This window comes from Pan paniscus, chromosome 3, assembly GCF_029289425.2.
Source record: "Pan paniscus chromosome 3, NHGRI_mPanPan1-v2.0_pri, whole genome shotgun sequence".
Classification (NCBI taxonomy): Eukaryota; Metazoa; Chordata; class Mammalia; order Primates; family Hominidae; genus Pan; species Pan paniscus.
Genome location: NC_073252.2, coordinates 87,383,636 through 87,399,996, shown reverse-complemented (window position 1 = coordinate 87,399,996; position 16,361 = coordinate 87,383,636).

The following is a 16,361-nucleotide window of genomic DNA, read 5'->3' as shown; positions in this document are numbered from 1 at the left end:
TTTTGGTGTGTGCTCAAATTGTTACTTGATTTGCAGTGACATCTAGAAATGTCACAACATAATCATATATTTAGTTATAATTAATTTCTTTTTTCTCAAGAATTTTCTTTTCTTTTCTTCACATATATATATATTTTTATTATACTTTAAGTTCTAGTTACATGTGCACAACGTGCAGGTTTGTTACATATGTATACATCTGCCATGTTGGTGTGCTGCACCCATTAACTCCTCATTTACATTAGGTATATCTCTTAATGCTATCCCTCCCCCCTTCCCCCACCCCACAACAGGCCCTGGTGTGTGATGTTCCCCTTCCTGTTTCCAAGTGTTCTCATTGTTCAATTCCCACCTATGAGTGAGAACATGTGGTGTTTGGTTTTTTGTCCTTGTGATAGTTTGCTGAGAATGATGGTTTCCAGCTTCATCCATGTCCCTACAAAGGACATGAACTCATCAATTTTTATGGCTGCATAGTATTCCATGGTGTATATGTGCCACATTTTCTTAATCCAGTCTATCATTGGTGGACATTTGGGTTGGTTCCAAGTCTTTGCTATTGTGAGTAGTGCCGCAATAAAAATATGTGTGCATGTGTCTTTATAGCAGCATGATTTATAATCCTTTGGGTATATACCCAGTAATGGGATGGCTGGATCAAATGGTATTTCTAGTTCTAGATCCCTGAGGACTTGCCACACTGACTTCCACAATGGTTGAACTAGTTTACAGTCCCACCAACAGTGTAAAAGTGTTCCTATTTCTCCACATCCTCTCCAGCACCTGTTGTTTCCTGACTTTTTAATGATTGCCATTCTAACTGGTGTGAGATGGTATCTCATTGTGGTTTTGATTTGCATTTCTCTGATGGCCAGTGATGATGAGCATTTTTTCATGTGTCCGTTGGCTGCATAAATGTCTTCTTTCAAGAAGTGTCTGTTCATATCTTTCACCCACTTTTTGATGGGGTTGTTTGTTTTCTTGTAAATTTGTTTGAGTTCTTTGTAGATTCTGGATATTAGCCCTTTGTCAGATGAGTAGATTGCAAAATTTTTCTCCCATTCTGTAGGTTACCTGTTCACTCTAATGGTAGTTTCTTTTGTTGGGCAGAAGCTCTTTAGTTTAATTAGATCACATTTGTCAATTTTGGCTTTTGTTGCCATTGCTTTTGGTGTTTTAGACATGAAGTCCTTGTCCATGCCTATGTCCTGAATGGTATTGCCTAGGTTTTCTTCTAGGGTTTTTATGGTTTTAGGTCTAACATTTAAGTCTTTAATCCATCTTGCATTAATTTTTGTCTAAGGTGTAAGGAAGGGATCCAGTTTCAGCTTTCTACATATGGCTAGTTTTCCCAGCACCATTTGTTAAATAGTGAATCCTTTCCCCATCACTTGTTTTTGTCAGGTTTGTCAAAGATCAGATAGTTGTAGATGTGTGGTATTATTTCTGAGGGCTCTGTTCTGTTCCACTGATCTATATCTCTGTTTTGGTACCAGTACCATGCTGTTTTGGTTACTGTAGCCTTGTAGTATAGTTTGAAGTCAGGTAGCGTGATGCCTCCAGCTTTGTTCTTTTGGCTTAGGATTGACTTGGCAATGCAGGCTCTCTTTTGGTTCCATATGAACTTTAAAGTAGTTTTTTCCAATTCTGTGAAGAAAGTCTGGTAGGTTGATGGGGATGGCATTGAATCTATAAATTACCTTGGGCAGTAGGGCCATTTTCACGATATTGATTCTTCCTACCCATGAGCATGGAATGTTCTTCCATTTGTTTATGTCCTCTTTTATTTCGTTGAGCAGTGGTTCGTAGTTCTCCTTGAAGAGGTCCTTCACATCCCTTGTAAGTTGGATTCCTAGATATTTTATTCTCTTTGAATCAATTGTGAATGGGAGTTCACTCATGATTTGCCTCTCTGTTTGTCTGTTATTGGTGTATAAGAATGCTTGTGATTTTTGTACATTGATTTTGTATCCTGAGACTTTGCTGAAGTTGCTTATCAACTTAAGGAGATTTTGGGCTGAGACTATGGGGTTTTCTAGATATACAATCATGTCATCTGTAAAGAGGGACAATTTGACTTCCTCTTTTCCTAATTGAATACCCTTTATTTCTTTCTCCTGCCTGATTGCCCTGGCCAGAACTTCCAACACTATGTTGAATAGGAGTGGTGAGAGAGGGTATCCCTGTCTTGTGCCAGCTTTCAAAGGGACTGCTTCCAGTTTTTGCCCATTCAGTATGATATTGGCTGTGGGTTTGTCATAAATAGCTCTTATTATTTTGAGATACATCCCATCAATACCTAATTTATTGAGAGTTTTTAGCATGAAGGGCTGTTGAATTTTGTCAAAGGCCTTTTCTGCATCTATGGAAATAAATAATGTGGTTTTTGTCTTTGGTTCTGTTTATATGCTGGATTACGTTTATTGATTTGCATATGTTGAACCAGCCTTGCATCCCAGGGATGAAGCCCACTTGATCATGGTGGATAAGCTTTTTGATGTGCTGCTGGATTCAGTTTGCCAGTATTTTATTGAGAATTTTTGCATTGATGTTCATCAGGGATATTGGTCTAAAATTCTCTTCTTTTGTTGTGTCTCTGCCAGGCTTTGGTATCAGGATGATGCTGGCTTCATAAAATGAGTTAGGGAGGATTCCCTCTTTTTCTACTGATTGGAATAGTTTCAGAAGAAATGGTACCAGCTCCTCCTTGTACCTATGGTAGAATTCGGCTGTGAAGCCATCTGGTCCTGGACTTTTTTTGGTTGGTAAGCTATTAATTATTGCCTCAATTTCAGAGCCTGTTATTGGTCTATTAAGAGATTCAACTTTTTCCTGGTTTAGTCTTCGGAGGGTGTATGTGTTGAGGAATTTATCCATTTCTTCTAGATTTTCTAGTTTTTTTGTGTAGAGGTGTTTATAGTATTCTCTGATGGTAGTTTGTATTTCTGTGGGATTGGTGGTGATATCCCCTTTATCATTTTTTATTGCATCTATCTGATTCTTCCCTCTTTTCTTCTTTATTAGTCTTGCTAGCAGTCTATCAATTTTGTTGATCTTTTCAAAAAACCAGCTCCTGGCTTCATTGATTTTTTTGAAGGATTTTTTGTGTCTCTATCTCCTTCGGTTCTGCTCTGATCTTAGTTATTTCTTGCCTTCTGCTAGCTTTTGAATGTGTTTGCTCTTACATCTCTAGTTCTTTTAATTGTGATGTTAGGGTGTCAATTTTAGATCTTTCCTGCTTTCGCTTGTGGGCATTTAGTGCTATAAATTTCCCTCTACATACTGCTTTAAATGTGTCCCAGAGATTCTGGTATGTTGTGTCTTTGTTCTCGTTGGTTTCAAAGAACATCTTTATTTCTGCCTTCATTTTGTTATGTACCCAGTAGTCATTCAGGAGCAGGTTGTTCAGTTTCCATGTAGTTGAGCAGTTTTGAGTGAGTTTCTTAGTCCTGAGTTCTAGTTTGATTGCACTGTGGTCTGAGAGACAGTTTGTTATAATTTCTGTTCTTTTACATTTGCTGAGGAGTGCTTTACTTCCAATTATGTGGTCAATTTTGGAATAGGTGTGGTGTGGTGCTGAGAAGAATGTATATTCTTTTGATGTGGGGTGGATAGTTCTGTAGATGTCTATTAGGTCCACTTGGTGCAGAGCTGAATTCAATTCCTGGATATCCTTGTTAACTTTATGTCTCATTGATCTGTCTAATGTTGACAGTGGGGTGTTAAAGTCTCCCATTATTATTGTGTGGGAGTCTAAGTCTCTTTGTAGGTCTCTAAGGACTTGCTTTACGAATCTGGGTGCTCCTGTATTGGGTGCATATATATTTAGGATAGTTAGCTCTTCTTGTTGAATTGATCCCTTTACCATTATGTAATTGCCTTCTTTGTCTCTTTTGATGTTTGTTGGTTTAAAGTCTTTGTATCAGAGACTAGGATTGCAACCCCTGCCTTTTTTTGTTTTCCACTTGCTTGGTAGATCTTCCTCCATCCCTTTATTTTGAGCCTATGTGTGTCTCTGCACGTGAGATGGGTTTCCTGAATACAGCACACTGATGGGTCTTGACTGTTTATCCAGTTTGCCAGTGTGTGTGTTTTAATTGGAGCATTTAGCCCATTTACATTTAAGGTTAATATTGTTATGTGTGAATTTGATCCTGTCATTATGATGTTAGCTGGTTATTTTGCTCATTAGTTGATACAGTTTCTTCCTAGCATCAATGGTTTTTACGATTTGGCATGTTTTTGCAGTGGCTGGTATCGATTGTTCCTTTCCATGTTTAGTGCTTCCTTCAGGAGCTCTTATAGGGCAGGCCTGGTGGTGACAAAATCTCTCAGCATTTGCTTGTCTGTAAAGTATTTTATTTCTCCTTCACTTATGAAGCTTAGTTTGGCTGGATATGAAATTCTGGGTTGAAAATTCGTTTCTTTAAGAATCTTGAATATTGGCCCCCACTCTCTTCTGCCTTGTAGAGTTTCTGCCGATAGATCAGCTGCTAGTCTGATGGGCTTCCCTTTGCGGATAACCGAACCTTTCTCTCTGGCTGCCCTTAACATTTTTTCCTTCATTTCAACTTTGGTGAATCTGACAGTTATGTGTCCTGGAGTTGCTCTTCTTGAGGAGTATCTTTGTGGCATTCTCTGTATTTCCTGAATTTGAATGTTGGCCTGCCTTGCTAAGTTGGGGAATTTCTCCTGGATAATATCCTGCAGGGTGTTTTCCAACTTGGTTCCATTCTCCTCGTCACTTTCAGCTACACCAATCAGACATAGATTTGGTATTTTCACATAGTCCCATATTTCTTGGAGGCTTTGTTTGTTTCTTTTTATTGTTTTTTCTCTAAACTTCTCTTATCGCTTCATTTCATTCATTTGATCTTCAATCACTGATACCCTTTCTTCCAGTTGATCGAATTGGCTACTGAAGCTTGTGCATTCGTCACGTAGTTCTCGTGCCATGGTTTTCAGCTCCATCAGGTCCTTTAAGGACTTCTCTGCGTTGGTTATTCTAGTTAGCCATTCGTCTAATGTTTTTTCAAGGTTTTTAACTTCTTTGCGATGGGTTCGAACTTCCTCCTTTAGCTCGGAGAAGTTTGATCATCTGAAGCCTTCTTCTCTCAACTCGCCAAAGTCATTCTCCGTCCAGCTTTGTTCCATTGCTGGTGAGGAGCTGTGTTCCTCTGGAGGAGGAGAGGTGCTCTGATTTTTAGAATTTTCAGTTTTTCTGTTCTGTTTTTTCCCCATCTTTGTGGTTTTATCTACCTTTGGTCTTTGATGATGGTGACGTACATATGGGGTTTTGGTGTGGATGTCCTTTCTGTTTGTTATCTCCACAGCACTTCTAAGACACTTAGCACCATTCCAAGCCTAAGAAGTGTTAAGATTGTTACCTTACACGACTTTATGTCTGTGTTTCATATTGCTTTCAATTGACCAAAATTGTTAAGTTAAAATCTATGAATATGCAAATAGTCTTGCTTTTTGTCACCATCTTCTGTCTGCATTTGCCAATATTTAAAGAAACAATGTCTTATAATAACACTCTCTTTTTTGAAAAACAGCCTTCCATGTAATTCTCTTTTTTCTCTAGGAAGTGTTGGCAGCACAACCTTTTTGTTCTGCGATATTTGGTTCTTTATGCAATCATCAGGAAATAATCAACATTTTCAGGTTTTCAGGAAAGAGAAAATAATCCATGGAGAGTCCATAGAGTATCATGATCTTTGGGATCTTTTCTTATTCTGACTCATGAAACCCTCACTTAGAACCCAAGTAGCTCGATCTCAGTCACCAAGTATTAATAGGTATGTCATAGACTAAGAAAGACAGCAGCCCTTCAGAAGGAATCACAAATGCCAACAAGCTAGCATGAGAGTGAACAGGGAACAGAAAAAGGGATAGAGGGAGGAGGACTGAGCACAGCTGAAGTCTAATAGAGCAGAATCATTACCAAAGGAGAGGCCAGGATACCATCGTGTAATACAAAGAACTTAGAACAAGGGCTTACTATGTGCTGCACGCTTGTATTAACATTTTTAATTTTCACAGTAGCCCCATGAGCTAGGTGTTCTCGTGAGCCTCATTTTATAGATGAAGAAAATAAATCGCAAAAAGATTTAATAAATTGCCCAAGGTTACACAACTAGCAATGGGTGGAGCTGGGATTCAAACCTATGGGGCTTCTGGAATCAAGACACTAGACTGTACCACTTCTTCCTAGAAGAATGTAGTCTCCAGGATTTACATGATGAACAGGCTGGAACAAGGGACTAAGCTGGGTAGAGGGGTTCTTGGGGCAAAGTGTCAGGAGCATGTCTATCTCTCCTCCTGCATATGGTGTGTCTTAAAGTGACTCTATTCACCAACCATTAACTGATAAAAGCAACACCAATTGACTGATTCTGCCCTGATCCACTTTTTTAGAGTATCAAACAATAACCAGGACAATGTACCTCTTACTTCTCAATAGGGCATATTTGTAAGCCAGTGACATTTCTTAATAATAGACATGATGATATTAATAATATTGAGCGCTTTCATGTGCCAAGAGCTGTGATTCAATTGCACAAAATAGACTTATTTCTGAGTAACAATTTTGTGTATGTATGCTTGATGTACGTGTGTGTGTGCATGTGCACGCATCTTTAATTGATATGGGTTTATTTTCAGAGCTAATTAAAATAGTTCTTCCTTATGGCCAGCAGAAAACTACTGCCAGCACAGAATACACATGAAAGCTAATATATGTAAAATCATAAAATTTCAGCACTACATCATAGGTTTATAAATTTCCCAGAGATGATGCAATTATACTCTTTTATAAGAAGTATGGTTTCTAAACTAGAATTCAAAAAATTTGGCTCTGTAATACAGCATTCTTATTCTACTGGATGGTAGAAATGTAGCCAGAAAAAGAAAGAATATTTTATGTTTTATAAATTGACAGAAATGAATTTTTGGCAGGTTGAGTCTACAAAGGTTTTAAACGAAATGATATACTTACAAGTCAAAGTGCTACTGTCCTTGTTGGAGTTAGCAGATGGTGACAGGCTCCAGCCTCCCTACCTTTCATTGTCATTGCCTTTTAAGTCCTCTGTTCTCCATCAAGTCATTGCCTGTCAAATGTGCTGCCGCATTTTTCCTTTCTTACGCTGAGGCCACCAGTGATTGATTGAAGGTTACTAGTGTCTTTACAGCTGCCATTGTCTCCACATTGTTGCTGAAAAGTCCGAGGAAATGACTCTGTATCATCACCTCTTTTACCTGGGCCTCAAGAGTGTTGCCTTGTGTTTTCATTGTCTCAGAGACTTGAAGGAAATCTTTGTCTTGTCGTGTTGTTCCCATTGGCTTCCGTGTCAGGGCTCAGGCACATAGTGCAAATCCCTGGGATTTGTATTGGAAAATTACAAGATGTGTGTGCTATAAAGGGCAAGAACAAAGGACCATGCGGGCCACACACACTCGTAATTACCCCACTGTTTCCACACCAGCCATGGCCTTGAATCTTTTGTGAATTCAACATCTTTCTCAATGAAAGTTCCTTTCTAGGACGTTTCTCTTACTCGCAGAATAGACTCTGGAAGGTCTGTCCCTCTAGACACTAAATATATACCTGCACTTGTCTAAATTCTAAAATGAACCTAGCAGAGGTGGAAACAAAAATATGCCACTTACCTACATTTAATCACAAAGCATTTTGCTACAGCTGTTATGTTTTTGACTAGTTCAAAGAATCATGGAAACTTACACACCGGAAAGAAAAAAGTACATGCTTGACATTGTCTTTTCCAACTAAGGCTAAGAAAGATTAAATGTCTACATTGTCTTACGGCTTTTTCTGCAATTCAGAGATTCATCTAAAGAGTTAGAGTAAACATACAATTTTGTAAATCACGATATTCATTAAAGGTAGCTAAATTCTTTGGAGTACCTCCAAACATTTTTCTGATGGTCTGTGACACCTGGACATGAAGAACTACAGCTTTCTTTCAAGTGAAATTTTAATCACCATTGATAAGTCAAAGGATTCATTTTACCATGGAATCTGCAACATTTCCTTATTCTCAATTGTTGGTCCTTCTTATTCCTTCTCAAGACTCTGCTCTGACCCCTTGGGTTTCTTCCTATATACTGTCTCCTTCAGTGAAATCACCTACTTTCGTGGCTTCTGTTGCCACCAGTCTTCAGATGATCATCAAATCCACATTTCTAACTCTCTTTTCCACTGCTGCCCCATTTTGGTCTCTAAGACATCACTTTTCTGTCCTGTCATCACTCAATCTAAACCAAGCCAAACTTATCTCTCAGGTTTAGTAATCAGATTTCCCAATTCTCCTGACTGTGTCCTTAACATTGTCATGATCTCAGACTACTATGTTAGGCATCTGGGTGAATGTTCGTTTTTTCACTTTATTTTTTTCTCTCTTCTTCAACTGGTAGTAAATTCTATAGATTCTTCTTTAGATACTTTTCTGTGTTTGTCCTCTCCTCTCAGTTCACATGATTCTCACCCCAATCCATGCTGTCCTCACTTCAATCCAGGCTCCTTCTGTTGTGCCAAAAACAAGTGCCCTGAAGCCCTCCCCTTTTCACAAATCCACCTGATACCCTACTTCCTAAAATGTTTCTTTCATTATCCTATTATAAGGATGGGAAAAGAAAAAAACAAATTTATTGGGCAGCTAACCATGACTTTGGCACTTGACACATGTTACCCCATGAAGTCCTCTCGATTAATAGCATGAGGCAGTTATGAGGATTCCTGTTTCATAGGTGATGGAAGCAAGCATCAGAAAGGTTAATAACCTGCTCAAGATCACCCATAGCTAATGATCAGTGGAGCCAATATTTGAACTTGTGCTATCTCATTTCCACCCCGCTGCTTCAATATCTTGTCATGGATCCTCATTATCTAGTGCACTGGTCATCAAGCCTTTATGTTTTGAGTATCTACAGTACATAAGGAAGTACAAGGTATATAAAAAAAAAAGATCAGGAAGAACAAGATCTTCCCTCCAGGACTTTACAGTCTAGGAGGAAAGGGAATTTGTGGGAATTTTTATGTTTTGTTCCCTGTTGTAACTTCAGCACCCAGAAACGTTCAGTATTCACTTCCCAGGTCTGGTGAAACAAATTATCAGAATCAAGGTGGCTTAAAATAACAGAAGTGTATTCTCTCATAGTTCTGGAGGCTAGAAGTTCAAAACCAAGGTGTCATCAGGACTGGTTCCTTCTGGAGGCTCTGAGAAAGCAGCTGCTCCAGGCCTCTCTCCCAACTTCTGCTATTCCTTGGCTTGTAGCTCCAACACTTTACTCTCTGCTGCCTTTGACACATGGCCTTCTTCCCTCTGTCCCTCCATGTCTTTGTCTCTCTATGACAAAATCTTCCCTTCCTTATAAGGACACCAGTCATTGGATTTAGGGATGCATCCTAATCCAGTACGATGCATCTCAACTTGATTGCATAGGCAAAGAAGCTATTTTCAAATAAGGTCACATTCCCAGGTTTCAGGCGAACATGAATTTGGGCAGGTCATTATTCAACCAGTCTACTACAGTGCCTAACATAATAGCCAATCAATAAATATTTGTTGAATACAGAACTAATATAAAATAGGAAGTGTTATAAGGGAGAAGACATTTTAAAAAATCACATTGGCATTTCTGACTGGTTTTAAAATCCATCCATAATTTTCTTAACAATCTTACCTCTCACTACACTCTAAGACAAAACTTGTCGATTGGTCTGATTTCCTCCCTGACCCTCATATTCCCATTCCTAATCCACTAAATGCATACGAGCATGCCTTATTATTGCTCTGTCAAATTCCTTTGCTTGTGTTGCTTCCTTAGCTTAGATACTTGCTTCTTCCTCCCAAGCAATCCATCTCCTCTTTATCTTCCAAGGCAAGTTAAAATAGCATAACTTTCATGAAGCTTTTCCAGGTATTACCTGTGTCCTCATGTTATGACACCTCCTTCTCTAAACCTTTCATTACAGTTGCATTTTGCTCTGTATCACTTGGAGTTTCAGTTACCTATCAATGTGGAACAAACTACCCCCAAACTCAGCTTACAAATGCACGTTGCTCTTTGTCATGGTTCTGCATAGTTCTTTGGCTGGTCTCACCTGGGGTCACTCATGTGGCTGCACAAGCATGAGTGTCAGCTGGGCAGAAAGATCCTAGATGACCCCACCCACATGTCTGACAGCCGGTGCTGGTATTGGTTACGGCATCTCCATTTTCCTCCATGGGCCTCTCATCCTCCAGCTAGCTAGACCAACTTCATCCTGTGGAAGTCCCAGGACAGAGTGTTAAGCCAGTTACGGTGGAAGCCACAATGCATCTAAACATCTAGGCTCCAGAACTCAACATAACCTCACATCCGCCTCGTTCCATTTGCCAGAATAAATCACAAAACCAGCCTAGACTCAAGGGTCAGGGAAATTAGTCTCCATCTCTTGGTGAGATGAGCAGCAAAGTCACTTTGCAGAGGAAAATGGGAAGAGAAGGGGAGAAAGGGTGTGGTCATCTTTGAAAACAATATACAACACTTGGAAAATAATGACATCTGCATAACCGTCTTTTATTGCTCTCCAAGTACACATGTTTAAACCTAACTGCTTCCCAAGTTGTGATACAAGCTCCTTGAAATCGAAATTCAAAACACATAGCTCTGTTGAAACTCCTTAAATGCTTACTACTGACATGAGCACATTTTATGCTTTGCTAGACACTATTCTAAGTATGTACTGGCATTTTAGCCTAAGTATATTAAGTAATTTAATTCTCACAATGACTACATGAGGTAGATACTATTATTATCCCCCTTTTACAAAGAAGACAGGAGAGGCAGAGTGAAGTTAATTATCTTTCTCAGTTTCTACAGCTACCAACTGAAAGGCTGGTAGTCAAACCCAGGCATTCTGGCTCCAGATTTTAAGCTTTTAACTAATAAGCTTTATTTGTATTGATATTATGATGATATAAAGTATCATCATTCTATTATATCTATACAAGTATATTTCACTCAAAACTACCTGGAAAATATTTCAGGGTGATTTCTACGATGAATAGACAGAAAAGTCAAATGATGTATTTCCAGATAGACTGGTTTCTATCTAAAATCATGAGCTATTTTTGAAGAAAATATATACAAAGACATCTAATAATCACAGAAATCATACCTGAAGTTAAATCTGCCCTTTCTTTCTCTCACCCTATTCCTCTAAGATCTCCCATCATGATGTGAACACCTGGCCTTTTTTTTGGTGTATTTACAGGACAAACTTCCAGTTAGTAATATCCTCTATGAATAGTGTTTTATCTGGGCTTTGGTCATATCCTCCTGCTGTTCACATTAGCAGATTAGCACATGTCACAAATGAGACCCATACCCATGTGGGCCAGTTAACATGCCTCCATTTCATTTCCCTCTTAATGTGCTTGCCCCTAGTTACAAGCAGGATTAGGTACAAGAGACCATCTATAATTGTTTCTCGGGAAAATAAAAGTGTATGTATTTATGGTAGGTCAGTTTTCATCACCCTCATGTACTAGGTTTGTTTTGTGTTAACTGCTTCAAGTGGCAGGACCTGATGCTATGGATGCCAGAAGCTAAGTGAACCCAGCAATGAAACACTTCTGAATCTTGTTCATTCCTTTGTAGATATTCAGCATAACATATTCTCCTCAAGGAAACAAAACAGTCTTGACCTGCTATATATTTCTCTAATAGATATTCTATTTTTTTTCTGTTGCTTCCAGATACCTGTAATGTCCCCAGTTTTCCTTATGACTTCTTGCCTATAAGCAAGGGTACACATAGTAATAAAATCTAGATAAGATGTTTCATGCACCACGTGGAGTACCAGGAGTCTAGACATGGTCTATCTGATATTACTTTAAACCATGGGATAATCACATAGACAAAACCCTTTTTAAAAAGAGCAGCAAGAATTGGAAGAGCCTTTAGAATTCACAGTAAAATGTAGGTAAAGTTCTCTCTGTAAGTCAAGCATGAACAGGGATTTTGTCTAACTCTCTCAGCATGGTGGAGGTGATGTTCTTAATAAAATCAAGGAGACTTCTTAGAAAATAGTTGTTACGTGGCTAGCACCTGTAATCTCAGCACTTTGGGAGGCCACGGTGGGTGAATCACTTTAGGCCAGGAGTTCGAGACACCAGCCTGGTGAACATGGTGAAACCCTGTCTCTACTAAAAATACAAAAATTAGCCAGGTGTGGTGGAACACGCCTGTAGTCCCAACTACTCAGGAGGCTGAGACAGGAGAATTGCTTGAACCTGCGAGGTGGAGGTTGAAGTGAGCCAGGATCATGCCACTGCACTCCAGCCTGGGTGACAGAGGGAGACTCTGTCTCAAAAAAAAAAAAAAAGTTGTTATGGGTTGAATTGTGTTGCCCACAAAAGATGTTTAAGTCCTAACTCCTAGCTCCTGTGAATGTGACATTCTTTGGAAAGAGGGTCTTTGCATATGATTAAGTTAAATTGTGCTCATTAGAGTGGACCCTATGTCTTTACAAAAAAGGGGAAATTTGGACACAGACACAGACATGCCCAGAGGGAAGATGATATGAACACATAGGAAGAAAATAGCCGTATACAAGCCCAGGGACACTGAAAATTGCCAGTAAACTACCAGAAACTAAGAGAGAGGAATGGAACAGATTCTCTCACACAACCCTCAAAAGGAACCAACCCTGCTGACACCTTGATTTCAGACTTTTAATCTCCAGAGCTATGAGACAATAAATTATATTGTTTAAGCTGCCCAGCTTGCAATCATTTATTATGGCAGCCCCAGGAAACCAATACAATAGTCTTCATACATTCTCTGTTACTTCGGGGCCTATATTAGTCATAGCGAATGGGGGGTAAATTCTGGGACTAGCACCAAGGTGCCAATTATTTAGGAAACAAAGCAATCATTTAACACAAGAAGAATCATTATTTTCCTCTCATTTCCTTCCACCTCTGTATTTGTAAAAGAAATTTCATACTATAGGTTAATATAAGGTTAACCTTAACCTTAACCTTATCTTCATGAAGCCATGGCTCTGGCTCCTGTTTTCAGGAAGGAGAACAATTTTCCACCTGTTTTCATTTAATGAGCATAATTTCATTTAATACTTGTTCTATATTTTATACTCATATAAGAAATATGGAAAACATGTTAAAAATGAGAATAAAATCCTATCTTTAAAGAGTTTATAATTATCTGGGGGTAAGCAGGCACTGATCAAATTAAAAACCAATTAAAGGTAATAGCTAATGGATTTCTAAATTGAGCAGTATAAGAATACTGTGAAATTCAACAATTGTGTAAAAATCACATAGGAAAACTGTCATCTTTTAAAATGATATACTTAATATGTACAAGCATAATATATAATATTCCCAAAAAGAAATAAACTTAAAATCAGCTTCATTTTAAAGTTTCAACTTTCTCTATCTCTTCACTCTTATCTAACAGGATCTTGAATACAGTAGTGATTTGGTGTCCACGTAGTCTAAGTATCCATGAACAATACCTAGAGCAGTGTTCCTGACTCTGGACTTAACCCAGCTGACAAAAATGATTAATTGAAAACAACTAAAACCATAATGTGCAATGTGAACTATATAGTGTTTTCCTTTCCAGTGAATTTATTAAATATTCTATATTATTACTATGTACTAAACCACAAATAATATGCTTTACTAGAAGCTTCTTAAAGGCAGGGAATGTCTTATTTCCACCCATGGTCCAGAGCTTTCAAAAATGTTGATTTAATAAACAACAAATAATAGAATAAAATGTGCTTCTGATATTAACTCTAGACTAAGGAGCACATTTACACTCTTAGCCAATTTTTCTGGTGCAAAACATTTTTTTCTTCTTTTTATGTTTATTAATTTCTATTGATCCTCAGTGTGTGGCCTACATTTCTCTTGTCTCACACCATTCAGTGCTGGGTTATTGATTCCCTGCATCAGTGTTCTTAAAATTATTGGCAGAAAATTCTAAGTCTTAGCTGATGTGCTTATTCAAAGTTTACTTTAAGTTCAGAACCATTATCAACTATATTGTGGGGGAGACTCTGGTACACTCCAGCATGTTCAAGTACAAAGTTATTTTGGAGGTATGCTTTTATTTTTGTTTTTGTAACTGCAAGGCAATACTCATCAGTAGATCAAGAAATTAACCCAATAGGTGGAGACCAGCTATTTTGGAAGGTAAAGAGGTGGAGGGAGGGAAAGGAAATGGAGAGAAAGGGAAGGGATGGGAAAGGAAGAGAAGGGAAGGGAAAAGGAAAAAGGAAAGGAAGGGGAAGGAGGAAAAGGAAAGGAAAGGAAAAAAGAAAGGAGCTTATGTATTTCGAACTTAGAACCACAGCCAAAAAAAATTTTTGAAAGAAGGAAGGAAGGAAGGAGAGGAAGGAAGGAAGGAAGGAAGGAAGGAAGGAAGAAAGAAAAAACGAAAGAAGAAAGAAAGAGAGAGAAAGAAAGAAATAAAGGAAGAAAGGAAGAAAGGAAGAAAGGAAGAAAGGAAGAAAGGAAGAAAGGAAGAAAGAAAGAAAGAAAGAAATAAAGGAAGAAAGGAAGAAAGGAAGAAAGGAAGAAAGGAAGAAAGAAAGAAAGAAAGAAAGAAAGAAAGAAAGAAAGAAAGAAAGAAAGGCAAGCAAGCAGGCCATCGATATGAAAGGACAGAGGGAGTCTTCCAGTCCAGGGCTCTGGGGAAAGGAAAAGCTTGGCTGGTGATATGATTTGGCTATGTTCCCACCTAAATCTCATCTTGAATTGTAGTTCCCATAATCCCCACATGACATGGGAGGGACCCAGTGGAAGGTAATTGAATCATAGGGGCAGGTTTTTCCTCTGCTGTTCTTGTGATAGTGAATAAGTCTTATGAGATCTGATGGTTTTATAAAGGGCAGTTCCCCTGCACACGCTCTCTTGCCTGCTGCCATGTAAGATGTGCATTTGCTCCTCCTTCACATTCCACCATGATTGTGAGGCTTCCCCAGCTATGTGGAACTATGAGTCCATTAAACTTCTTTTTCTTTATAAATTACCCAGCCTCTGGTATGTCTTATTAGCAATGTAAGAACAGACTAATACAGCTGGCTAAAGGAAATGAAGGAGACACTGCATGAATGGCTGGAACAGAGACAGATATGGGGAGGGTGAGAGGAGAGGAAGCTGGGGAGATGGAAGTAGTAATACAAGACCTTGCAGGTTATGGTAAGAAATTTGGACTTAATTCTAAATGTAATAGAAGCCATTAAAGGGCTTTTAGCAGGAGAAGGACATGAAAAGGCTCAAATTCTTAAAAGAACACTGTCAATGTGGTGTGGTGAATGAGCTAGAGATTAAAAAAACGTAGTTAAGAAGACACAGGGAGACTGCAGGGGTGATTTCAGTATCCAGGTGAGAGATGATTATGGCTGGACTAGGACTGTGCTTGAGGAATGGGCAGATGATTTTGGAGATAGACTGACTGGACTTTGTGATGGATTATATTTAGAAAAAAAAAGATGGAGGAATCAAGAATGACTCCAAAGGTTCGGATTCAAATGTTTAGGTGGATGTTTACTGAGATAGAGTCCCCTAGTAATCACAGGCTTCAGGGAGAAATTAAGAGCTCAGCTTGGGACAGGCTAATTTGAGATGCCTGAGCAACTTGAAGTGAAAAGTTGGCAGCTGGAGGGCAGGCAAATAAGCTCTAATGACACTTCTGCTTGGCTGCACTAATCATCAGAAACTTCCCTCACAGGGTTGCCTGGAGCCCCAGCTACTCCTAAACAAGGTAAGGGAATGAGGGAGTGGTCAGCAGAAGGAAACTCCATATTTTATTTAATCAAATTACATACACTTTGTTGCATTTGACTTGGCAACTCCAGAGTGAGCTGCTGCCAAGTCAAATTTTTATCCAGATAATGAACTGGATCTATTGCTACCACATCTGCTTCCTGTTTGTTGTAAGCAGAGAAGTTATCCAAGGTAGAACAATAGACAACATCATAGAAAGGGAAGCAGCTGGTATTGCCTGCTCCAATAGTGAGAAATCTGAGATGGGAAAGCCATATTTTTTTAAAAGTCAGAGAAGACTAAGATGTAAGATAATGTTACCCTTCTCATTTTTGGAGGGATGTCATTCAGCATTAAGAAGAAAGCAGGAGTCTGAGAGAATGTAATTGATAGAAAGTCAGGGAGATCAAGAACTGTGCCACCTGGAGCACTTCAGAACTCCCTAGGAAGCCAGACTCTCCTGTCTTATTTTAATATCTAGGGGCATATGTACCAGTCTCCCTAAAGCATAAAGCATCTCTTTTTACAGTGGGGCAATAAAGCATTTAGACA